Raw genomic sequence first — 25,389 nt, forward strand, 5'->3', positions numbered from 1 at the left:
TTTACCGTGTGCGTCTTCATTGTCAGAGGAATTTTTGGCGGGACCACTCGTGTCCCCCTCTGGCGCAGGGAAAACGATGCGTTAAGGGGTAGGTACGTTTCGGGGGTCAGCTTGAATAGGTGGGATAGTGGAGAATCTGTGAGATAAGGGTGGCATGTAATGAAACGATTTTTACCCGTCGGTATATGGCGGTACAGATTGGAAGAGTCTTTCTACCTGAGGATGTTCAGGTTCGCAATGTGCATGGGTGTATAAAAAGGATATATGTACTTAGAATGTGTTAGGGGTTTTTAGCTCTGGGTAGCTACTCTAGTCGCGCTGCTACTCTCATTCTCTTGCTTGCTTCTTGGCTTCAGTGTACCTATTGCATTTCTGTGTTATTGTACAGTGTAGGGTAGACCGGGGGCGGTTGTAACACTTTGACTTTGGAATACGCTTGCGCAATAACTATTACAGTTGCAACAACAGTTTTTTTTACGAAAATGTTATTTACTTATCTGAAATTATTTGAACCACAACAGTTTCGCTGTATGTCAAGTAATATTCCGGTTATTAATAAAAAATGAGAAGCGGAGAAAGTGTTACAACCGTCCCTGACCCCGGGTCGGTTGTAACGCTGCATGGAGCCGATAGTAGCACAAATTTAACTTTGCAAAATTAAAATATTTATTGATTTTAATTAGAATAATAAATGAAAAAAGTAAAATTTATAAACAATTATGCGGTGTCGCCATTGTGGCAGAAATAGAAAACGTTTTGGCTGGTGCATTCTTTATGTGATCAATCCTTACATTCAGTACATTACACCCATTTTTTATTTGGTTGGTTGTGCTGTGATATAGGATTTCATGCAAACCAGACAATATTATTAATCTTCTTTGTCATTATTCGATTCTGTCCTAGTACAACCGACCTCGACTGCCGATGTTACAATCGCCCCGACCAGGTTTTTGAACTTAAATTATAAATTTTTATTAACGAGACACTTAAAAGTGATAAGTAACGATCAGTATTACTTCAAAAATGGCCAGATTAAATATTAAAAAACAGAGAAAACACGTATTTGCAAAGGGAGTATTTATATTACAATTTTAAGTCAGTAAGGAAAAGTTACTTTAGGATATCGAAAAGTTATTTTCTTCACTATGAATGTCTATTGTGTATTTATACTGCTAGGATATGGATGTGTGTATTCAAACTGTCATTCTTCGTCATATATCCAAAATTTGTGTTAATATCTATCATATGTTTTGAGATATTTAACGCGTTACAATCGCCGCCGGTCTACCCTACAGCAACCGAAAGTTTCAATATTCTTTGCAAGCGATATGAAAGGTTGAATTAATCTTCAATATTTGCAATATGTCAATTAAAAGTCCTTACATAAGTTCATATAGAGATTTTTGCTATTGTCGCTACAGTATTAAATTATTCGCAACATCTCCCGACCAACAACCAGTGGACAAGCTTCTCATACATTCCATTGTAATGAATTCCTTCCACTCCGCATCGAACACGAAATCCTATGTGCCACCAAATTGTACAGGAAATTTATGGCCTGTTCTATGAGTCGGCAACCCCCGTTGCTCAGGATGTTAAATCAATTTCGTATGAATTACTGACCGGCGTGACTTCGAATTCGAATGGCTACAAGAGCGACTGGGTACCGTTTAGCATCCGCCAACATTGAGAGATCGAGGAACGACGACCGGTAGTGGGCCTACCTGGTCGTACGACGAATTAAATCCCGATAAATTCGAACGTGTGAAAGTACGGAACGAGCGTGTCGACGAGGAGCCGGGCCCAGCGACTCGTTCATTAGCATTTTAAGTTCCTTCGTTTCGTTGTCGTCGTATTAATTCGATTCCGGTGGTACGTTATACTTCACCGCGTACGCGACGCTGTCCACCGCTAAGAAATTAACGATGCTTCGATCTTTTTATCCCACGATCTCACCACCTCCCCCTGTATCCGCTCCCTTTGCCTGTCTCGGGCGTTTTGCCGCAATGTGCCGCGAAAACTTGCAGATCCTTCGCCTGGCATACTTTGGCAATTACTGTCCAGCATGATACATCGCGTTGCGCGAAGAAATCTTGAAAAAACGCCAAGGCGCGCGGTCTTTTTGATGCAACTACCCGATGCAGCGTTGGAATTCAACGTTTTCACCACTGGCGATATACATGGCGGTTGCAAAAGCTTCATCTTTTCATCTCTGCGCGACTAGCGGGGGGACATTTTTACTAACGAAGGGGATTTGTTTCGATTTCTGTCTTATTTCTTATCACGCTTTCACTTGTGAGTTGTTTTTGAATTTACCTACTAAACTTGGAAAAGAGATTACGTTTCCCTTCTTCGAGTCTTTGAGTCATACATGAATTAGTTGGAGATGCATTCTGCTTTCTGATAGCTTTGATGGGCAAAATTTTTATTTAAGTACAATTTCGAATAATGAGTTAAAGTTAAAAAAAATTATTCGTCATGTGTCGAATAAAAACTCGGATTAAGGAACGAATGACGAATATTTTTTCGTAACTTTTAGAAGATATTCGAAATTTAGTTTAAATAAAACCTTTGCCCATCTCTGTTTTGAAGTAACGAGTTGCGCAAGTCTCTTGGAACTAACCAACGGGAAGATCAATTTTCAGATTATTTCGTTCAAAATTCTTCGCTCCGGTGGACACGTTCCTCCGCATTTAACAGTCACAATTCCAGGGGCGACAGGATCCGTTTACAGTGGATCTGATTTAATCTAATTTCTAGCCGATCGTCGAACCGAGAAATGTCTCATTCTGTATTATATAATCCATGGTCACAGGACTCGTGGTCCCGTATTAAAAGCTTTATGCCCATCCGTCATCCCGATCCTTATTTCGACATCTTCACGAGCAACCTGCGGGACGCGATCACTGAAACCGATTTACCTGCCGACAGGCTGAAAGGTGATACTCTCAACCACCTACTGGTCCATTGCGTAATTCACATCCCATAAGTCAACCTCTCCGTAGCGGTCAACGTTTCTAGAAATTCTGGATACCAGCACAGAATACTTCCCCCACCTACTTTTCTCCAAAAATCTAACAACAAGTAGTGTCTCGAATTCACTCGACAACGAATATCAAAAGCAATCGCACGAATAACAAAACTCTTTTCCTTGAAGTCCTTTCATCCTGGCGTACTCAGTTAATAAAACGTCCACATACACTGTATCTTTGAAAAATAGCAGGATTGACAATATATTAATTCAAACACTGATCATATTTGTAAAAATCCTGCGTTTCATTCGAGGTATGTGGTAAACCAATGTGTAGATAGATTTTTGGAGATCAGAGGGGATGCAGGGGTCGAATGAAACTGCTAAAATTTTCAATTAAATAATTATGGAATAATTTTAGGATTAATTATCTTTTCTGGTCCGAGAAAACTGTTATAAAAGGCAGTGTATTAACTGAAACTTTTATTCCATACATTTTTGTGTAAATAATAAACTTTTATTTTCTTGAAAGTAGAAAGAAGTACTAGTTACACAGGAACATTTATTGTGCTCCGAAAAAGTTAAAGTTGTTGACAAATAGATATCCTGAAAATGTTGTGGGGTAGATAACTGTTAAAACTGAACTCGTACAACAGAGTTAAAGTGTTAATGTACAAGCTTAACTTAAATAAAAAAAAAATCGTTCAAAAGTTAAATGTTCTGTAAATAACTTTTATTCATAAAAGTTAACAGTTTTATTCGATCCCTGTTAGATGTCATCGCAGTGAGTCCCTTTCAATGGAATGCTCAGTCTTGGAAATAGGAAGTAATCACGGGGAGCCGAAATCAAGGGAATACGGCGGATAAATCTAAATAATAAAAAAATCTTTATCGTTCGTAATTTTCGTAAGTGCTATTTTTCGGATAATTTAGTTTCCCATATATTAGAACGTAAAACTGCCGAATTTTATATATTAAAAATAAGTTTCGAGGTCTTGACCACGAAAATGGATATAGTTCTTCAATCGACATTTGCATTAAATTTGTAAAATTCCAAAATTTCATTTCTGTAGTTTCGGCCATATAATCGCAAAACTTCCCCACTGTGCGATGAGCAGATGCGCTACTTCCAACCACACAAGCAGCCGTGACAAGGATAAATTCGATTCCGAAAGCAGATCTCCAGAAATCACCGTGCCCAAGCGTTGCATTAATGCCATACTTCGAATAAACGGCACAATATAAAAGGAAAAAATGAATATACTATCGATCCCGGTCGTTTGCCAGCCATACTGTGTACATTCCTCTTCCGTAGCCAGGCTGAAATCAAGCAACCCAGCAATTACGTAACCAGCATTCCGTTCTGTCAGTGGAGGGTTGAATTAAAACCGTCAATTAACCCTGCAAGTGTTAAAACCGTCAGGCCCCCGGTTATCTATCATCGCGGGCCCATCAGCGGTCCCACGGCAGCCGGCCTAAAGGGAGCCACCGAAATCAAACAGGCCCGCGGCGGCGGCTGGTCGCGAACAGCGCGGCATAGACGTCCCCTCCGTAAACAGTCATAAATAAACAGCGAGCGTTATCGGTTGTCAACCGAGCCGATTCTCGCGATGGATAATGCATCGGGGCGACAGGCGCACCCGGGGGGTGGTTTATCGGGTGATATAGAAGCAAGGTGGTTCCGGGGGAGGCAGCGAACCGGGGAAGACTCGGCTGGATGGAGCGAGGGGCGAAGGAGGAGAGCGGGGGATAGGCAGGTTGAATTTCTGAGAAGCATGAAATTGCGACGATTACGCCGCGTCCCCGGGGCGAGAGTTATTTGCATTGGAATGCACCGCGCGGCTCGGTGGCCGAAACTCTCCACGTGGGACGATCTACAAGGTGTCCTGATGAACGTGAGAAGCTGCCAGGACGGCGGCCGCGTGCCGTGCGAAAACGAGCCGAGTGAAATCGCCCGGAGGGTCCCGTCCACCGCGCCTCCCCTCGCCCCCCGCGTTCGTATAAACGAGGAAGACGTTGACGCGATGGGCGGCAATGAACGAAGGGCCCCGTCGCGTTCGTGATCTCCGTCGAGACATAAGGGAAGACATAATCGCGCTGCTCGTCCAGGTGAAGACGTTCCACGTCAAGATACCTGATGGCGCGTCAGCCTGTCGTGTACCGTTGGGTCTCGCTTCGAGAGATCCCTCGTTGTCCGCCGCGCTCTCCCATTTCAGTTCTCGCGGTTTCGGTTCCGTGTCGGGGAATGACCGATACTTGGTCGTCCAATGAGTGACGCGTAGTCCTCTGGCCCGTTTTCACTTTGATGAGGTGCGAAGTAACGTGTCCGCTGATAATCTTTGTTTTAGGAGCTGTGCTTGTTGCGCGTCATTATAAGTTCCTTTCCCACTTTCCGACTGACAAGGAAACGTCCCCAACCCTAAAATTCTGATTTTAATGAAACTTCGCGTGAATGTGGAGCAGACTGGAGCACGCAAGCAGCAATCTTTTCTACGGAAATTCTTTCCGAGGGGAAATGTAAAGTTGTCCCTTAAAGTTATCGCGTTCTTTTCGTATTTTTAATATAACTTTGTAACGGAGCGAGGTAGCACGAAACTTTAAATATAAGAATTGTTCAATTTTTATGCTCTATCGCGGTAAGAAAAAGAAAAATGTAGTTATGTTAACGAAAAAGAAAATGCGATAACTTTAAAGGGTTTAAGATTCATTCACATCAGAATTTTCAGGTTGCAAACGTTTCCTTGCGGCAGTTCTTGTTTATTATTCGTTTCATTCTCTGCTCCCGTTTGCTTTCTATTTATGTGATTTTGAAGACTCGGAAGAAGTGGATCTTCCTGTGGAAATACGCTTGATCATTGATTTTCCTACTGACAGCTTGCAGTTCGTGCGAGGTGTTTATAAACTAATGCAGTTAAGGGTCGTGATTGTGCAGTAGCCCAGTGGAAGATTGCTCCATCGAAGTTTACGAGAGTATAAGAGCGCGTAAAGCCCGTGGCAATGGTTCAGCGTAGGTAATTACACGTTCGTTACGTCATTCGTTATTCCTAATTAGAGACGCTTAATGTTACAACACCTTTAGGGCACATCTCAAACGAGCGAGCTGCGCTGATACTAATTATTCATTTGTCTTACCTGGTGGTCATGTAATTACTGTCTGCAGTAATGCAATTGCTCCAACAAGACCCGAAAGCTCTTTGGCTTCTATTTTAAATCGTTTCAGCGCTGCTCAATTACTATGCGAGGAGAACACTGCATCCAATCGCAGCTTCACAAAGTATTCTTTAAAATAATACTGATTCAATACTTTGTAATTATCATCGTATGATTGCGTGTAAAAAGTAAAGTATTAAGTGAGAAAAGTAAAGTATTAAGTAATAGAAGTTCTGAACATGGAATTCTCAGTGTTCTTCGCTGAAAATATTCCCCAATTTTTGAGCAAGTAGTGCGTTGCTTTCTCTTCAACTTTACGTACTTCTGAGAGCCAATATTTCCTGCTCCTAGCATCCCTCTTACGAATCCACCGTGGAACAGGAATTCCACGCGAGCGGATGCTGCGACTTGTGACACAGATTTTGCATCTCGCCTGGCTGGTCGAGTTCTCCTGCAGGGAACTCTCGGTGCCGCTGTTCCGTTCTTAGTATTCCGCTCAGGTTAACCGAGAACAACGGACTCGTGTGCATGTGCTCAGCAGCAACACACACGTAGCCATTACCGCGTAATGTATAACATTACGCCCTCCTCGTACAGGGGCTAATGGTGCGCCATTTGCAACAGGCCACTTCAGCACCGTGGGCCACCGTAGGTCCTTTAAAGCCGCTGTCGCGACGATTCCCAGCAGCCCCAAATCTGCACCGACGATCATTACTTTATCTCTGCCCTACGTAACCCAAAATCCATGCAAAACTTGGATTCGTAAAGTGTTCTTAAACTCCTAAAAATTTGAACTTCAACCCTCCTCCAAGTTCGCCCAAATATTCCAAAAGTAAAGAAATACACTACCCAGTTACACTCGTCGTCGTTTACACCAATTATTCATCAAAGAAAGCATTGAATTACGTTTCCCTTCGTTTTAAGTGTAAAAAGCATCTGTAATGAGTCTATCAGGGAACTCTGCGCGTCTCCAACCCCTTTGGAGTTTCAACGAAATCACGGATATCCAGAGCAAAGTGTATTTGTCTCGCGTGACTCATTATCACGGCTGGCCGTGACCATACAATAGGAATTACGTTAATCATAACTCGAAGCGGTGGAAAGCGAGGCAGAGTGGCGAGGGGGCGTGCTGAGATTGGGGAAATCGAGGGAAATCGTCGGGCTGGTGGCCGCGCTACTTTACATAATACCGTATTTACAGGCTACTGTTAAAATGCCTTTCACGGTATCGCATGGATTCTCGAAAGTCAGCGCGACTCTGACGCCCCCTTCTCGCTTGCGATCGATCATTACAGTCGGCTTTCCACGTTCCTCTCGCCGACAGCGCCGCTCACAGCGGAACCATTTCCACGGACGTTCGATACGGACCGAACGGACCACAGGTGCTGTGTAATGTTTGTTATTGGCAGGCGTAACGTCGTTTCGAAAATTTCTGGTTTCCGTTCTGAGCTCCCGGAGCACCGCCTTTACCCTCTTCCTCCTTGATGATCAGCCACTTCCACTTCCTTGCACTTTGGAAGGCCTGCAGGCTTTTAAACCGAGGCTGCAGGTTCTTCGGTGGATGGTGAGGAACGTAATTAGGTCGTGGTATAATTCCGCCAGAGGTATAATGTTTGTTGCTCTCGCCAATTGTTTATGAAGGTTTGCTGACAGGGGTGGTTTAGCTCTTGCGAGGCGCTGGAAGAGGACAGGGACCTCTGAGTAACACATTTTTCTACTCGCTACTTGCCCCCTATGGGGAAGCTGACGCAAAGCTCAGCGCAGAGGACGCCACTAGCTCGTGTACCTTAGCTGACTGTTGATTTGAAAATTAAAATGACAACAAATGGAGAAATTTATAAGATATTACCAAATGTTCGAAAATTTTTTATGCTAAACTTGGCTTCTAATATTTTTTTTCTTTTACCAGGTTTGGCGTCTTTATAATCTAAAAGACGCAAATTTATTATTTATATCTGCATAATTAGTAATAGGTAATAATAATAACAATAATAATTATAGATACATGCGCTTATTATAGAAATAGAAATTAAGAAATAAGATAAGGTAATTTAAATACACCGAAAAAGTTGCAGTCAGTTTCCCTACTGCAGCGACGATAATGAAGTATATTTGGATAAGCAACGTTGAAGGGAAGAAACTTAGCGAACAGTATAAGCCTCGAAAGTACACGGCCAACGTCCACGTTACACGGTATACACCGCTGCGCGATTATTTATTTTTGCCAACACGCAGCGTAATTACATTGAGAGTTAAACCCCCTGTTGGTCCCTTACTTTGGCTGCGATTCGTTGTAATTTGCGATCGTTAAGGCTGCGCCGGGCGCGCGTAATATGATTTATATTTAAATTAAGTTTCCTTATTTGAAGAAATTCAATAGCAGAGGCTGAGTAAAGCGGGCTAACCGCGTAAATAGGATAAGTGTAGAGTGGTGTGAACAGAAAAGCTGTGGGGTGGCCCTCTGGCACGGTACTGTGCACCGTGCGTTCTTACTATAATTATCGACGATTACGAGAATTATTGTGATCCCCTGACCGAGTGGTTTCACGTCGGGGAACTTTCTAAAGTGCTCCTGGCTCTTTTTGTTCTTCGGTAACTCGTCACGCGATTCTATCCACGCAGAGTCCTTAACAATCGCAACGAAACATTTCATTCCTTTCCTTACCCACACGTTTCTACCACTGTTTCCGACTTAATTACGGACCTTCGTCATCGGTTCTCCAGGTCCATCGAATTTGACCGCTTCCATTCCAAAATTATAGCCCCGCTTTCCCTTCCTCCTCCGCTTGCTCGTTTCCCTTTGATCTATCAACAGACGTCTTCGAGCAGTCGCTAACTGGCGCTCGTTAGAGAAATGGAATGATCTACGGGGAGCCATTTTTTCTCTCCACGAAATTATACGGTAGCTCCTGCTGCTCGAGCTGCTCCTCCGCGACAAGTTTTTGTCGAGCGCTTTGGAACTGGGAAATCGATTCTAATGCCACCGGACGAAGAGTTACGGAGCGATCTAATTGTAAGCAGGAGAGGAGCAGCGGGGGATTCTTGTTAGAATACATTGACGGTGGGTTTCTCTTTATTGGATAAGCGACAGAGAAGTGGGTTATCTGCCGCCGCGGAGATGCACAGATTCCAGATGATCCCGAAGTTTTAGGTAATGGAATTAGAATCAGATACGGGAGATTATAAATCAGGTTGCTCAAAGGATCTTCTCGATGCTCGATCCACGTCACTTTTATTAACCACTTAAACGGGTGTCAGGAAGTTGCGAGGCTCTTGAAATGAATTTCTTTCGGGCAACATCATAGCCAGCTTTACCATTGAAAAGGGAATCCGTTTCGGTTGACGTAAATCCTCGGACTGATGCGCGATGCTGCCAGGATACGTCCGTTAATACTTGTTATAGTAGCTTATGCGTTGCGATGCAGGCACGTATCAGAGCGGTCCTCACGGTTTAGAGTTACAGGGACACGAAATAATCATTCCGCTGATGCAAATAACGTGTTCGGTACGCTTAGGATTTTAATACACAAAAATTTCGGGACAAGGTTCGTAGAATTCTGCGATCTGTTAATTAGAGATTAGTATAATCTAGACAAGGCACAGAGTCTCTATCTTTCGCGACAGAAGGAAGCGAACTTCACCGCCGATGCTTTCCTTAATCCCTCAGTCAAGCTTAACGGAACGTCGTTCTTCCGCGTAACGTCGCGATTATTTACCGAATAGGTACCGTTTACACCCGGAAGTCTCGATTATCGGGGATGCAGCAGGCAGTAGGGTCAAACTTCGCGTCGCGGACGATTACTATAAAATCGTAGATTGCCATCGTTAACCAACTATTCACGTGCGCATCCTGTTTACCAAAGGTTACCTACCGGTTAACTGTTTGCGTTAGGACTATTACGGTTGACGTCCACTGGCATTACGCTATCACCGTTACATCACCGACTGTGACTATCTATCCCACTTATCGGATGATTGGTCCTGCCAACTGGCAGTACAACTAATCTTCTTGAGAATACTTGTTCCCTGGCACAGTGACAAAGTTACGCAGGATGCTTGTGCATTCTTCATACTCGACGTTTATTCTTCTAACGTGTAGCGGATGCATGCGAAAATGGGAAAGCGAAAAGTTTCACCGTTCTCTGTAAAGCGCACACGGTGCGCGGTGGTTCTTTGAAACCTGATGCTTCTGGATAAGTTAATCTCCACCAATTACAAGCTCGAGTCTTTCGTTTCCCATTCCATTCGACCCTCTTACGATCGGTGGATGTGGAATGCACAGGAAAGCTTGCCTGTCCGAAGCAAGAACCGCGTGGATCGCGAGTAACAGCCCGAGGAAAGGCTGGAACAGCGAACACGGGATCAGTTGTGTTCGCTTTGCGAGTTTCTTTCGATGATATCTCGATAGTCAGTGGCGGGTGACGCTGCAGGAATTCTCTTGCCATGGATCCGCGTGTACAGTGTTACCTGGAAACTGCATAATCTTGCGAGGAAGTATTTATATGGTAACACGTGTAAGAGATTCAATCTCTTCGCATCTTGGAGAATGTCGACGCTCCTTTTTTTCCCTGTTTCATCTACATTTCCCACGAATAATCCTTCGAAACTCTATGTTCCAATCTAACGCACGTACCTGTTATATTAATATTACAATCCAGATGATGCGCACTAGGGTGGCTGTTATTTTCGACTTTTGAATTTTTTCGCGGCACCCCCCAGAATAGTTCTAAATAATAAAAAAAAATCTGTGTAAAGTTTGAGCCCGATCGGATAATGGGAAAAGGTGCCCCTGGGATCTTGAACATTTAAATAATTAACAGCTCACCAAGTCGATTTTATACAATATCCTCCAAGTTATTGATTACATCAAAAAATATGTCCAACTAAAGTTGTAGATCCAGACAAGGAGCATCTTTTACGTTCTATTACTTTTTCTCGCGCGACAAACGGTTTTCGAAAAAAATCCGAAAAACTAGAGAAAAAGAATTTCACCAAGAGCAAATAAGAGCCACCCTAACGCACGCACTAGCAATCGATTACAAAAATTGTGGCTACAGCCGCGGCAACAGAATTGACCAGTGCTTCCTAGAATCCTGAAAGCTTACAAGTCAGACCGCTGCCAATGCTATGTAGGATGTCGATAAAGGTAGTCTAATTTATTACAATCACCTGCAACTCGCGGAAGCTTTTTCGCAATCGTTGGTTACCCAACAACTTTCGGCTCGAAGGATTGCTTAATCAATGAGGTACCATTTTACCCTCTATTCTTTATCATCGATTATTCTTATCTAATAGATTCAGAAGCCTCGATCTTCGCGGAGCGTGTACTTAGAATTGCACAAACGGTACCCCAGAGCGAAGGAACGTTAGTGGTTACCGATTCTCCTGCCAAATTATATAATCGCGACAGCGTGTAATGTCGGATAATGCATTAGATTAGGGGCCCTTTAAATTTCGTCGGCCCAGCAAGCTGAATAGCGACTTGTCTTTACATATTACTTACACGGTCCTCGTAATCCGAAGACATTTACTGCAGGCTATATTTACGAGGGTCCAGTAGCAACTCTGTTAATTATAGCACTGGATACACCCATGCGAATGATTCAATGCCCCGATACCAATCTCACCAGCGGGCCAGATACGTAATGGCGCTGTTTTTGCGCCCGATCGCTGTTCCTCGTTCATTTCACCCCTGTTTAACGAAACGTGTTGCAAGAGCGTCGTAACGGGGCATTAGCTGAAAATGGGACTGTTGAATTTCTGGGCGCAGTCGCGGAGATAGGGCAAGCCGACGAATTAAATAGAAATAACAGAAATTAACGGATCACTTGTACGCAAGAGTAGTGAAAGTTTATCGTCCTACTGGATCTTGCCGGGTGATTTCGTCTAATATAACGCGAGTCTCGAGTTGAAACGCGTGTATGTAAATTGATATCGATTCACGGAGAGTCCGGTGCACGTGGAATTTTCAGCGATCCCCCGGCAGATCGGACCGACGAGGGACGTGGAAACATTTCGCAAAACCCGAGTTACCGTTTTCGTCGGCGAGTATTTCGTCATCGTCGTCGAGAGAAACGGCCGGTGCTCTAACAACGAAGCTATGCATCATCCCCTTATCTAGCCCGCAGATTCACGACTCGCGATCTCGGCGTCGAGATACGCAGGCCGAGCCTTCTGCTCGCTCCGCTGACGCACGTGTGTTCGCGTGCATGCGACCGCACGGAAATCGCGCGGGCATTTAATGATATTCAGGGGGATACGTTTTTCTGTCACCGAGTGTCACTTTAAGAGGCCGGATAAAGAATCATTAAACATCGGCGCACCGGCGATAAGATTGCGAAAGCGCTTTCGGAATTGATTTATCATCGGGCTGTATTTTCGGGGGATATAAATTGGACTGTATCTCGTCACGAATTACCATGAATCATCGTACACCAACGATTACTTCGATTCGAACGATCTTCACTGGATAAACGTTGGAACGTGGAATTGAAGTAGGTGGGTATACAATTCGTTTCAATTGGAAGTTTGAGAGTGAATTTTAACATCGCCTGGCCTCGGCTGGATTCGAAGACAGTGTGCGGTTGGTGATAATTCGTCGCGGCGATGCCGGCGATGAACGGTTGAAAGACGATAGGGTGGATGTACCAGTAGATGAACAGGTACCAGTGAATGGACATTTTGTATTGAAACGAGTGAAATCAGTTATTAAAATAAGCAACTAATTAATTAGAGACTTCTTTTAATTCCTTGCTTCGTATCCAAACGATTTTTACAGCACGCGGAGTCAATCGCGCTGCAAACATAATTCTATAAAAGTGTTCATTCATTAGCCTTAAGTGGAGGCGAGGAGGAATCAAAAAGGCATTCGGTGGAAGATAGACGGACGAGACGGACAATTTGGTCTGCGACAAAGCCATATTAAGACTTTCTGTGCAATGGACACAAGGATAATTGAAATACCTTTTATGAATAATATTTATAAAGATATTTATTCAAGTAAATTAAAGATATTGGAGATTCAAGTGTTTCGAATTGGACTCCGTGACTGAGACTGGTGGCTTTTGAAATAGTAATGCTCGTGAATAAGGGAATGCAATGGGGTTTTAAAGGTTTTGGAATGTAAGAGAGGGGATGACGGGATAGGGCAGAACTGCAGGATTTTGGGTAGGTGACGCATTAGCTAACATGAAGATGTGTTTACATTTACGCAGCAGTAATTTACATACAGTGGCTCGCATTAATATTCGGACACTTTTTAAAATCGCATAACTTTTTTAGAATTGGTCCAAACAACTTGAGTTTTTTTGAGAAGCTAGAAGGATTAGTTTGCTAACTGACGCGTTCCGTCGTTTTGAAAAAAAATGTATTTCGTTGGAATAGCGAAAAGAATAGTAAAGGTCGATTTTTTTTGTCGCTGATTTCGGGAATTTTCGCGATTCTCGACCTTATTCTGCGATCTTTAAACGTTTGTAGCTCGGAGCAACGTTAACCGATTTTGATGAAATTTTAGGCACGTATACAACTTACTGCAATCTACAAACGGTTTTTTTTTAATTTTCATTACAAGCTCACAAAAAAAGTTTAAAAATCCACCTTTACTATTCTTTTCGCTATTCCAACCAAATACATTTTTTTTTCAAAACGACGAAACGCGTCAGTTAGCAAACTAATCCTTCTAGCTTCTCAAAAAAACTCAAGTCGTTTGGACCAATTCTAAAAAAGTTATGCGATTTTAAAAAGTGTCCGAATATTAATGCGAGTCACTGTAGCTCAAAAGTAGTTACCCTGATTCATGTTTGCAGAGATAGTCAGCCAAGTAAAGGGTCAGTACATTACATCTGCATCTTTCACTACAATCTGTTACAAATCAGCAAATGTATATATCGCTACAAGTTTCACTTCAAATTTGCGGTACCAGTGATCGACTCGTAGAATCGAGAAAGTGTACCTCACCATCCCACCAGGGCTGCTACTATATATTACAATGATCGAGTAATAATAAAATTGTAAACGAAATAATATTTCTGATACATATAAAATTTGCAGCATAAAGGTCCCAAGCGTGCACGCGTGCATCGATGCACCTGTTGCAGCCAGTTGCGTCACCTCTCCTTCACGAGTCTCCACATCCGTGGACTCAGCGAGCGCGAGGAACGAAGGGGGCCAGTGTTCGCGAGATTCATTGTTCCAGGTACAGGAGGGGCGTAAAACTGCGCAAGCAAAGATATACAGCGTACAGGTGTACGGGGGGGGGCATTAACTGGTGCCGCGAGTATTCAGACTATCCGGCCTGGACGCCTTGGTGAAATTTACCGTCGCACGAGTGGGCCCTATCTCGCGTCACTTTATTGCCGCTTATCGTCGCGGTCGATTTCGTTTCTCCGAGCATCGTCCACCGCGTTCCCATTCCCGAACAGCGACGTCTCCTGGCTGGAGGATCTGATCGGTCGCAGGGCCTGAAGACCCTTCGATCTCCACCCGACACTCGGTTATCCGGCGTCGGAATCTCCGAGACAGTCTTCCGTGTTGCCTCGTCCGCGACAACAAGGAGGACTCCACGTTCCACGTCTCTCCTTCTCGCCTGGGGCCCGTGGAGATTTTAACTCGACAGCCCGTGGCGAATGGGTTTCAGCCTCTCGATACACCGTGACTAATCGGGGCGAGGTGTCCGTGGAAGTTCTTGGGATAGGTCCCGCGTCGGTGCGTCTCGTCGCCAGCCGCACAATGCTCCCTACCGCGATTATATTCAAAACTGCCTTCGCTCTGGTTACCGTGACTCCTCGCGGGATTCGATACGCCTATTCGAGCCCGAAGGGGGGTCCTGGCGGATTAAAACGCGCCCTCGAATGCGAGCCAGCCCCCGGTTACCGGGCCAGCACGACGTTTCGGGCCTGGTCTAGCGACAAAGTGATCCTGGGCCCCCTTTCGGGCTAGAATCGGCCGCGTCATCGCCGATTCATCGATAATCGATTCTCGCCGGCGGCGGCCCCGTTTATCCGGTGCGTGACAACGACGGTTCTTCTCGATCGGGCCCGATCAACGGCGCAATTGTTTTTATTGTTAGCGGCTCCTCCTTCGATTTGTCGATCTTGAATGGCGCTGTGGGAACGCTCGACGTCGCAGCTTTTCATTTGTATAATAGCTAGACTGCTAGAGACTCACCGGTCGCGTGTGCGCTGGTTGGAGGGGGTAATCTCGCAATACTCAAAATTATCGGAATTCTTGACAGGCAGTCAGAGCGCGCAGATTTCGTTATTGTTCCCCATTTTATTACGCAAGGTTTTCCGTTCCCAGTGGCCTATATCCTTTGTCCACGTTACACTTAGGTATCAGTGCACACGAATTCAATTCCGGACCGCATTTACCCGTTTCGTCCCGCGGTCGGTGATGGAAGGTGGACGGGGCGCGCTGCAGGGAACCCGGGATATTGAATAAACCGCGCCGTAAATACGGGAATTAGATATGAAGTGATACAGTTCGCGCGCGTGCAAGGTACCTGCGGGCTGCTCACTAAATAACGCAGCCTCGGTGGGAAGAGGCCGGGCGGCCCACGTACCGCTGGCACGGGGACCACTTAGTAAGTCCTTAATCCTTATCTATGCGTATCGCGCATATGCAATGCAAAGTGGACGCGAATATTGGCCAGGGCGAGAGGGATCAGTCGGCTTATCGGCCGAGATAAATGCGGCTTTGCGTGGATCGCCAGGCGCGGAACGATCAGCCCGGCCCCCGTCAGGAAAGCACGCGCTTGCGACACGCTCGCTGCCCCGTCAATGCGCTGAATGCGCCGAGTTCGAGAGCCTGCAGCCTTTTTGGACCATCCACGAGGCTCGGTGTTTAATTTCACTCGCGACTCCGCCGACCCGCGGGTCGCGTGGGCGTGCGCGCGCGTCGTGTGCGATCGTCGCTTTACGCGCGTGTAAGCTAGACTTATTATTGGCCGGTGGGTGTCGGAAAAGGGTCCATCGAAAAACTGATATTGGTGTTATTCGCGCTGTTAGGTGACCGATTTTTCGGTCAATTTCATGATTTGCTTTGTAGACGACGAAAGAAGATGCAATATTGGTGCTTTCTATACACTTCTATTCATCTTTTGGCCGTTTAAGGGGCTGTTCCGGTATAGAGCCCGTCAAAATAGGTGATATTTAGGATTAATTAAAGGAAAACTAGCACATATAACTTAATGGCACTTTTTGCATTGTATTAAGGATGTCTTAAACTATAGAAATAAATTTGTTGTTTTATAATTAATCACACGGGGTGTATTGTACCCCAAGAATAATTTTCGAGTTAAAATGTCGTGTCTTTACGACTTCCAAGGGGGATTTATCGCAAGAAAAAATTTTTTTAAAAAATTACAAAATCGCTTTTTTCATATCGCAAATTTTATCATATCAAGATTTACATTTCTAAAAAAAAAGACTATTAGACTATGGTTGTATAATTATCACTGAAAAGTTAAGAGAATAAAAAATACGAAAATGGTAACTCAAAAAATGACGCTGGAGTACCCCGTGTGACCAACTTGTGATTATAGGAAGGTGTGACCATGAAGGGTTAAAATCATGGAGGGTGATTAAAAATGTTTACAACTTTCAGAGCTAGAAGCTGTCGCGCGCGACGTCATTTGAACATCCGCGGCTATCCTATTGAGCAGAAAAAATTCCACCAAACGCTATTTGAATCCTCACGAGTGTCGCTGTCCCTACCAAGGTCAGAAATCTAAAAAAATCTACAAAATGGCAGTGGGTTAAAGAAAAATATATTTTTTCCTGCGGTTCTCGTAACTTTTAGGTGCCCGAAAAAAATCAAAGTTTAGAAAATACTGAGCTGATTTTAGTCGGGGTGATAGCGGCACTCATAAGGATTAAAAAAACGTTTGGTTCTATTCTCGTTACAAGCAAATGAATTAATTGCGAAATGTGCAAGTCGCAGCAACTTCATTGTTTTTCCCACCCTGGAATGATCAATTCCCCCGTGACTGTCTTGCAATTAAACTTTTTCAGTAGACTGAAGCTGTATTATCCGGTCCAGCTTGCTTGTTACGCGCTGAGTAAGTTCTAATTAAAAAGTCGTGTATCAGGTCTGGAGTGCAGACTGTTCCGATGCAATGTGGGAATAGTCTTTAGAAGTACAAGGTGGTACGTTTTTATCAACACGATTCTGCTGACGTGTAATAATCACTCGGCGATATACAGCGTGGCACTTTCGTCTCGGAGCTGCTTATCGACTTACATTCAGCCATACCACTGCCCATACTATTCCTCAGCGATGAAGCCAACGTTAATGTTAGCAGAGTTTTTAAGCAGTGAGACATTTAATGTCCAAAAGTACTACAAAAGTTCTCGACCCCTCTTCAAGCTTCCCCCAATTAATCCCCCGAGGGGCCCTAAGGGCCTTGGCGCTCGAAGCGAAGCTTACACCCTGTATGCGAGCGAATAGGACGCATCGATAAGAATTTCCAATTAACAACGGCACGTCGAACGTTGCAATTAGTCTGGACCCGTGAATGTCGATGCGCACGGTGCACCGATGTAAATTAGCACGTCGCGGAGCCGTTGATCGCGCGTCGACGCCAACCACGCCGCGAGGACACCTCCACGTGCCTGGTGCGTGTCGCGAACCCGATGGGAAAAATCAGATTAATCGTCGGCGGAGTGGCGAACACGTGGACGGGGTACGGTGGTCGCAGAAAAACGCGTTTTATTGTATCGAGCGTAACAGGATCCTCGTCCCTCGATCCTCGTCGTTCGTTTCCACCGCAGGAAAGAATCCACCACCATCAGCAGGTTAATTTAATTCGTATTCAATGCTAATGGAAGGTGAAGTGCTCGTGATTCTTCGCGTCCACGTGTCAGCCTGCCTACGCAGCTTCTCCTCGCGCTCGCGTCCGCCGGGACGCACGTGTCTGCCGGCGAGAATGGTCCTCTTCCCGCTTTCCCCGGATTCCGGGCCCGAAATCGCCCTCCCCCGCGACAGTCGAGTTATTTACCGTCGGCTGCTACCCTCGCAGGGGAGGGAAATGAAAGAAACATGTCGAACGTCCACCGTTACGATCCCCGACAAATTTTGACCACGAGCAGCGGAGTTATTACCGGTCGGAACGGTTTGTAGGGGTCCCACGGGGACCGACGTTTATACTCGGCTGGCACTAATTAAAAAGAACCAACGGGGAGGCCGGGGCGACAGATAAGATCGGCGTTGACGCGACGGAAAGTCAAGCCCCGTAGCTTTCGCCCCCCTTTCTCGGCAGCAGGTGAGATATTTTGCACCGCGCCCGACTCGAAGCTCTCGCTCGGGGTTGCCACCACCTCGAGTGGTCTATTAGCTACGGTTAGAGAGGCCCGGAGTTAGGAGGGAAGATGGAGATTCGAACAGGCGATACCTGGAATTTAGCGAACCTAATTAGCGATACTTTGATTGGCGGATAAGTGAATTTTAATTTACCTTTACTTTGGGCGATATTTGGATCTCCGCACTAAATTGCAAGTAACGAGAGAACGAGGTACGATTCAGTGGAATATTTACAGCGTAGGGCAGAAGGGAAATGTGGGAAGTGTTCTTTGAAAGAGGCATCGCTTTTCTCGCAAGGCTCGTCGCATTGAAATTCTTGCGAGGAGCGAAATGGAGGTGAATAAAAGGCATTCGTGGAGTGCCACGAGAGAGGCATCTAAAGCTCGTTGAAAACGAGGGGAAAAGCGACGGGAACAGGTGAAGCTGACGTTCCACGAGTGATGAGAGACCTGGTAACTGGTCCCAGGGAAAGGAAGCGGGCTCGCATAAATTCGCGATATTATCTTGGCGCAAAGGTATTCTTCATCCCGAGGAGAATGTCCGTCGCGGATTCCCACGCACGAGAGCTCGTCCAATTTCGAAATTTCGGGGTCGACCGGGTTAAATGTTAACACGGGAATTATGCTAATTTTTCGGCAGCGGGCCTGGCCATCGGGACATTCGTCATCAGCCGCGGGCCGCGGGTTTCTGCTCGCTTTTTGCGGCGCACGATTATGCGAATGTACGGCGGTGGTCCACGGCGAAGAGGAACTGGATTTGAAAGTCTAATTCCTCCTTTCGTTTACCTCTTTTTTTAATATACTATTTTCATACGAGAGCCTGCGCGATCCTTACTAATGCCCGCGCTTTCATCTAATGCGCGATTGTTGTCCCTTGTCGTTCCGCAACGGGGCTGGGAATTCCTCTCGTTTCAGCTACGCGAAGCGAAATTCAACGCCTCGGTTCCGTTTTATACAAAACGATGGAAAACCTGTGGTGCCTGGTATAATTATTCTGATACCACTTTAGATTCAATAGACGATATTCCGAATCTTCTTGCTTTTTCTCCCGCAGCTCTAGCAACCATTAACCCTTAACTGGTATCCTGGGGTCGCTCGTGACCCCAAGCACCCAAAGTTCGATGTGCAATTTTCGGTTGTCTAAGTTGGTAAACTGAATTTCTAATTAATTTTATAATAATAGTTTAACTTTCTACGCTTCTATTATTTTCTACATTACCTAAGATGAAAATATTCATAGTGGTTGCTCTAGTGTCGACTTTACAAATTTGTGTGTCCTTTTTTATTTGGGGTCTGCCACGACCACAGTATACCAGTCACGTTTGCCAAAAACAGTATACCAGTTAAGGGTTAATTACTGACGGTCCGTGTGGCTCTAACAATGAGAGCAGATTGACCAGCAGGGACAACCGAAAAGAGCCCCGGACGAGTTTGTAATTTACAGGTCGGCTCAGGCGTGATGGCCGGGGGCGTGGCCCGTGCATTATTGTACGCGCGATTTCCGACGTAAATTCCCAGACTCGTACTAATCCACCAAATTCTATATATCAGCTACGGCCCGCCCGTGACAAAGCTCGTCCCGTATTTTTGGCGATTAGCCCTCTTTCGCCCGCTTGATGCTAAGTTATGAATTTCCAGCGATCGCTCGCCACACTGTGCTCGCTCTCATCGTCTCCCACACCGTGCGAGTGGGAGTGGTGGCCACGTCTTTCGTAGATTTCTCTATTTCAGCGCTAAGGACCGATTCTCCTTCGGCTCGTGATTAGCGATGGGTTCTTAAGGGCGCGTGGGAGGCGAGTCCTCGTTGCAATCTCGAAACAGGTCATTTCTTTTCATATTTTCGTTCGTGCTCTAAACGGAGTACACTGTATCGCGAAATATACCTGCTAGGTATCATTCTGCTCAAGTAGCTCAGCCAAATTGCTGTGCAAAGTGTGTTAAACAAACTCAATTGAAATCTTTGGAAACTTGCACTAAACAGATCGCTCAAGATTTATCAACCTCATTAGAATATAAAAATAGGTAGATTTTTTCCTCGCTCAGGACTTCGCTAGTCAGCAGAAGAATAAAATTTCGCAGCATACCACCATCGTCAGCTAAAGTGACATTCCTCGCAGATGTGCTTAACTACCAAGCACACCCGAACGTAATCCAGTCAGCCAAAACGCACCTTGGGGACAATACTCCGAATATTCAACCTTTCCATCGAACCTCCATCGTCGCCCAGATATCGCGAGCCACCTTCACGCTCCGTATCATCGTCTTTCATCGCATGTTACTGCGAACATACTTGAGGCAAGGAGAAACAGAAGTGGACGGAAGAGTTGGAGAGGCGAGAGACGTCTCGGATATAAAAAGAGAAAGAAGCGAAGCTACGCGTACAAAACTGAAAGAGGGTCAAAAGGAGAAAGAACGAAAGTGGCACGGTGTACGGTGGAAAAGAGGAGAGACAAGTCCTCCTGTATGGTAAAAAGGTGCAGCAAGTGCGACCCCCTCTCGCATGGGCGTTTCTTCTGATGTCGATAGTGGGGGTGGGTGGGTGGATGGCTGGAGGGTGGGAGGGGAGAGGGGCAGCGATTCAATTTATGCCCCGACAATGCGGCTTTGTCTCGCCAAATTATCATACATGAACCTACATGCATAATCCCGTGGCGGCGTATTATCATATCATAGACGCGCATTAAAGTACCGGTTCCCTCCGCGATCCCCCTGATTCCCTTCTCCGCCCTCTAGCGCTGACGCGAGAGGCGCCTGTATTTATATGGCCGAGAAAAGCGCATTGCTTTCACAACGAGCGCATCCTTTCGTCGATTAAACGCATCGACAGCGCGATTTCGCGGCCTCTCCTCGTGCCTGCTCGCAGCGTCGGTAACTCCAAAGTCCATGCTATCATTGAGGAAGACTTAGGCGAGCTTGAGTTACGCTGGGCTGCTGGCTGCGCTCACGGTTGGATCACGGCTCGTTTAGAATTTATTCCGAGTGCTAGGTTGATTAATCGCTTCACTAGCCATGTGTAATATGAAAACGTTTATGTAGCTGGAATGTTGTGTATCTTGTAAAGAGAACAATAGGGATTGCAGAAAAATGGACTCCATCCACTGATACGTGCACCCCCGCATATAGGGATGAAAGAAGTGGCCGATTTAGGGAAATTGTATTCATTAGAGCTTCTCGACGTGAAAACTTGCATATCTTATTTTGCTTATTTTATACTCATCGATTAGCAACTTCGTAGAAACCTATTACACATCGACCTTCTGTCACCATGCAGCACAGCGCGTGCCATTCGTTATTGCACAGCAGCTGCATCTTAACGATTTTCAAATCTCGTCGTTAACTTGTTTCTTTTGCTCCTTCAATTACGCGATCCTTCGCATTTCTGCGCAGGGGAAAGGTGTAAAATCGTGGGAGACCATTCATCACCATCCCGAGCGTTGCCACATACGCTGGAACGCATGGAGCATAATGTTAACAAGCTGCGGTTTAATCTCTCATTGCGTTGCCTCGCGCGCGATCGAGCGTCCTCCCCTTCGCGGCGCATTAACTTCTCGTCAATCCTGAACGAAAGGCGCGCGACAGGCCGCGAGTAAATTTCTATTAAAGAACAGGAACGGGTCAAGATAATTACGAGTGTCGGCGGCGTGCAAACAAGATAAGTTACAAGGCTGCCGGTCGATCTCGATCGATCAATCATACCTACCCCATCGTGAATTGCCGCGGAAAGTATGCGGTCATTAATACCAGCTTGGGGGCTGGTAAAGCGAAGGGAGAATATCAGAGTATCAGGGGCGGATTTTGAGATTTCACGCCCCTAGAGTAACAAGCGTCTGTCGCCCTTTTTGTGAAATGTCAACAAATATTTTAGTAGAAAGGAGTCGAGATAATTTCAAAATGAATTCAATATGGCTACTCACATGTGAGATTTTGCTAATTCGCTGCGTGAAAAACAGGTGAATTGATTTTGAAGTTGTCTCGAACCACTGTGTTTAAACATTTTCCAATTTTTTTCGCTCAAAATTTGTCGCAACCTCAAATTTAACGCCCCCCAAAGTTTGCCGCTCCCCAAATTTCCACCCTTCTAAATTTGTCGCTCTCCAAATTTCAACCCCTCAAAATTTGTCGCTCCCCAAATTTCAACCCCTCAAAATTTGTAGCTTACCAAAATTTGTCGCTCCCCAAATTTCCACCCCTCAAAATTTGTCGCTCTCCAAATTTCCGCCCTTTAAAATTTGTCGCTTCCCAAATTTACTGTCCCTCAAAATTGCCGCCCCTGAAAATATGCCGTCCTACGCTGCAGCCTACTTAACCTATACACAAATCCACCCCTAATACTATGGAATAAATAAAACAACTGACGTTTAAGTACACCGGCCTGAAGTATACGAGTTTCGAGGTCGATGAATTTTGATAAATGATAAAATCCATCACCTCTTCGCGCAATGTTTCTACACGCAACATTGAGTATAGCTGTTAAGTAGTCGAGGAATACTTCGTTTAAATTTCACTTCAGTTTCCTAATACTTTTCCCTCGTCCTACCTGGCAACTCCTTACAACTCCTCAAATCGCATCATAATTTTTGCAATACTATCATTAGGATAAAAAGGTATAAATTTTATTCAAGCACCTTCGTTTAAACAGTCCTACAATTTACGAGTTAGATGCCTCGGCGATAATAAGCGTTTCGTAATGGAAAACAAAAAATACTCGTGTTATAGCAGACCGAGAGTTAATTGCACAATATAATCGCCGTAGCTGAAGAGGAGGCGAACAGGATAAGATGGCTCTACACGTCTTCGCCTGATGACTTACTATTAGAATTTTTCATCGCGGTTAAAGTACGCCGCTTTAGCAAACAGCGTAATTCATCGAGTCGTACATCGAACTCCCTCGGTCTCCCCATGATCTCGAAGATGACTTCACTTTCGTCCCCTGTTTACCGACTAACGAACAACCATTCACCAATTTCCTCGTCAACACAATAGACAAGAGTCCCTATACACGAACACGTGCCTGGTGTACGAAACTCTTCCACCAAATCAATTTTACAAGAGCCAGAGGATCGCTTTACAACAAGAACCCCGAACGATCGCTTTCCTCCCACATGACCGTCGACCAATCCATTCGGCAGAATTAATTGCACAACGTAATCACCGTATCAGGAGCGGAGGCGCGGATCAAACGTCGCGCAGGTCGAAATCTCTCCTCGATTTGCATATTTCCGTGGTAGGCCCGGATCGCGTGCGGCATAAAATTCACAAGGCTCCTCTCTATCTCCGTCTTCGTCCCGTTCCGGCCTCCTCGAAGCGATTCGTCGACAGAGAGGAGATTTCTCAATCGATGCGGGGCGTATCGCGTGAAGACGACAAGAGACTTGAGACTTGAAAATCCGACGCATTGACAGGATAATTACACGCACGTAGGCCGGCCGGTTGTCTGTTCCGTTGGTTCTGTCAGGCCGCGAGGGGAACAGTGAACAGGCACGGGAGACAGGAGAGGAAGAAGAGACGCGGTCGGTAGCATCGACTCTTCGGCTACTGGGTAGATCTACAGCGCCGGCGGCCACCCACGATGTTTGATCGTCGTCGAAGATCGGTTCAACCTCGCGCCGACGTTCGCCAGTATTTTGCATTTGCATAATGGAAATTACACGCTGCGCCGCCACCAGGGCGAACGTTTCCGCGGGACGCGATAATTTACGGATATTCGGCGACGTTCCGATGAGTTTATTTTCGATGCCGTTTACGCCCGTCCGCTATCGCTGCCGGGGAATTAACGATCCGCCGGGCACGATGATCGGGTGGCCCGCGAATATGTTAATACGCTGTTAACGGAAAGGCGAGCCTGGCAGTTCCGTTCGATGCAAATATTTCGGTAACGAAGCGGGGTTATTAAGCCTTGTTGCTCCCAGCTCCTTTTAGCCGGCAGGGGCTTCCTGCTGCACGTGGGATACCTACCTTTAACAGGGCTTGCTTGCGCTGTTGCACGAGGGGTGAATTGGAAACTTCGCGGCCTAACTAACAAGTTCAGAACGAGGGTATTAAGAATTTCTTTTCTATATTGTTGCTCAACATAGTCCCCTTTCAAATGGACACGTGGTCCATCGATGGTGCAATGTTGCGTACCAAGGTTTCAATCCACCTTCATGAGTATCATAATTCACCGCGGGGATCGATGACAGACCATTTGTTACTCTCCCGTCACTGCTGACACTGAATACAAAGGTGGATTGAAACTTTCGCGACCTTAAGAGAGAAATTTCAGCAGATTGAGATCAGGGGGTAGTACTTACATTACCCATCCCTCCCCTAGCATAAGAATTCGTAAGATTCTATATTCCACCTCCCACCCTGTCCTTACGTAATATTTTTTACTTTGCATTTTTTCATTTATTGATATTCTCTTATTTATATACCTAATTCATTTAACTCGGTTTCGGGAAATTTAAACTAAAATTACTTTTCTGGATCATTAATGTTAGAATTTGTATTTATTCTTCTTAGGAACATATGTGAATACACGAGTATTTTAGATATTAATTATATTAATAAAATTTAGAATTATATGATTATATAATTGTGATTATAATTACGGGTACGGAACTCTAAAATTTGTTACCTGGCCATGGATTTTGGATCCAGGCAATTATTTTCTGTGCTTTCCTCAGCATCCACCTCGTCCTCAGGAATCCACACTGATCTCATAAGGTAAGGTACACAGAATTTCCTCGTTTCCCCGATCTTCTATGCGGCAATTTCTTTTCCCGACTTAAACCAAAATCATCTAACGTGTGTGCGGTGAAACGTGTTTTTTTAAACTACTCATTTTGAAGGTTAACTACTTAGGCTACTCATATTAGGTTTAAAAAATATTATGTAAGACGCTACCTGAGTCCCACCTTCCCTCTTGTAAGAAAACGTAAGAAATTTGCGAAACCCTCTCCCCCAAAAAGCCTTACGTAATTTAAGAACGAG

At 45.2% G+C, this 25,389-nt stretch overlaps 1 protein-coding gene across 3 annotated transcripts in view; it reads right to left on the minus strand.

Moving 5' to 3' along the window:
- LOC143368446 (protein Wnt-7b) overlaps positions 1–25,389 on the minus strand; it is a 100,423-nt gene that overhangs the window by 34,530 nt on the left and 40,504 nt on the right. The window lies entirely within an intron of this gene.

The sequence above is a fragment of the Andrena cerasifolii genome, chromosome 4 (genome assembly GCF_050908995.1).
Source record: "Andrena cerasifolii isolate SP2316 chromosome 4, iyAndCera1_principal, whole genome shotgun sequence".
NCBI lineage: Eukaryota > Metazoa > Arthropoda > Insecta > Hymenoptera > Andrenidae > Andrena > Andrena cerasifolii.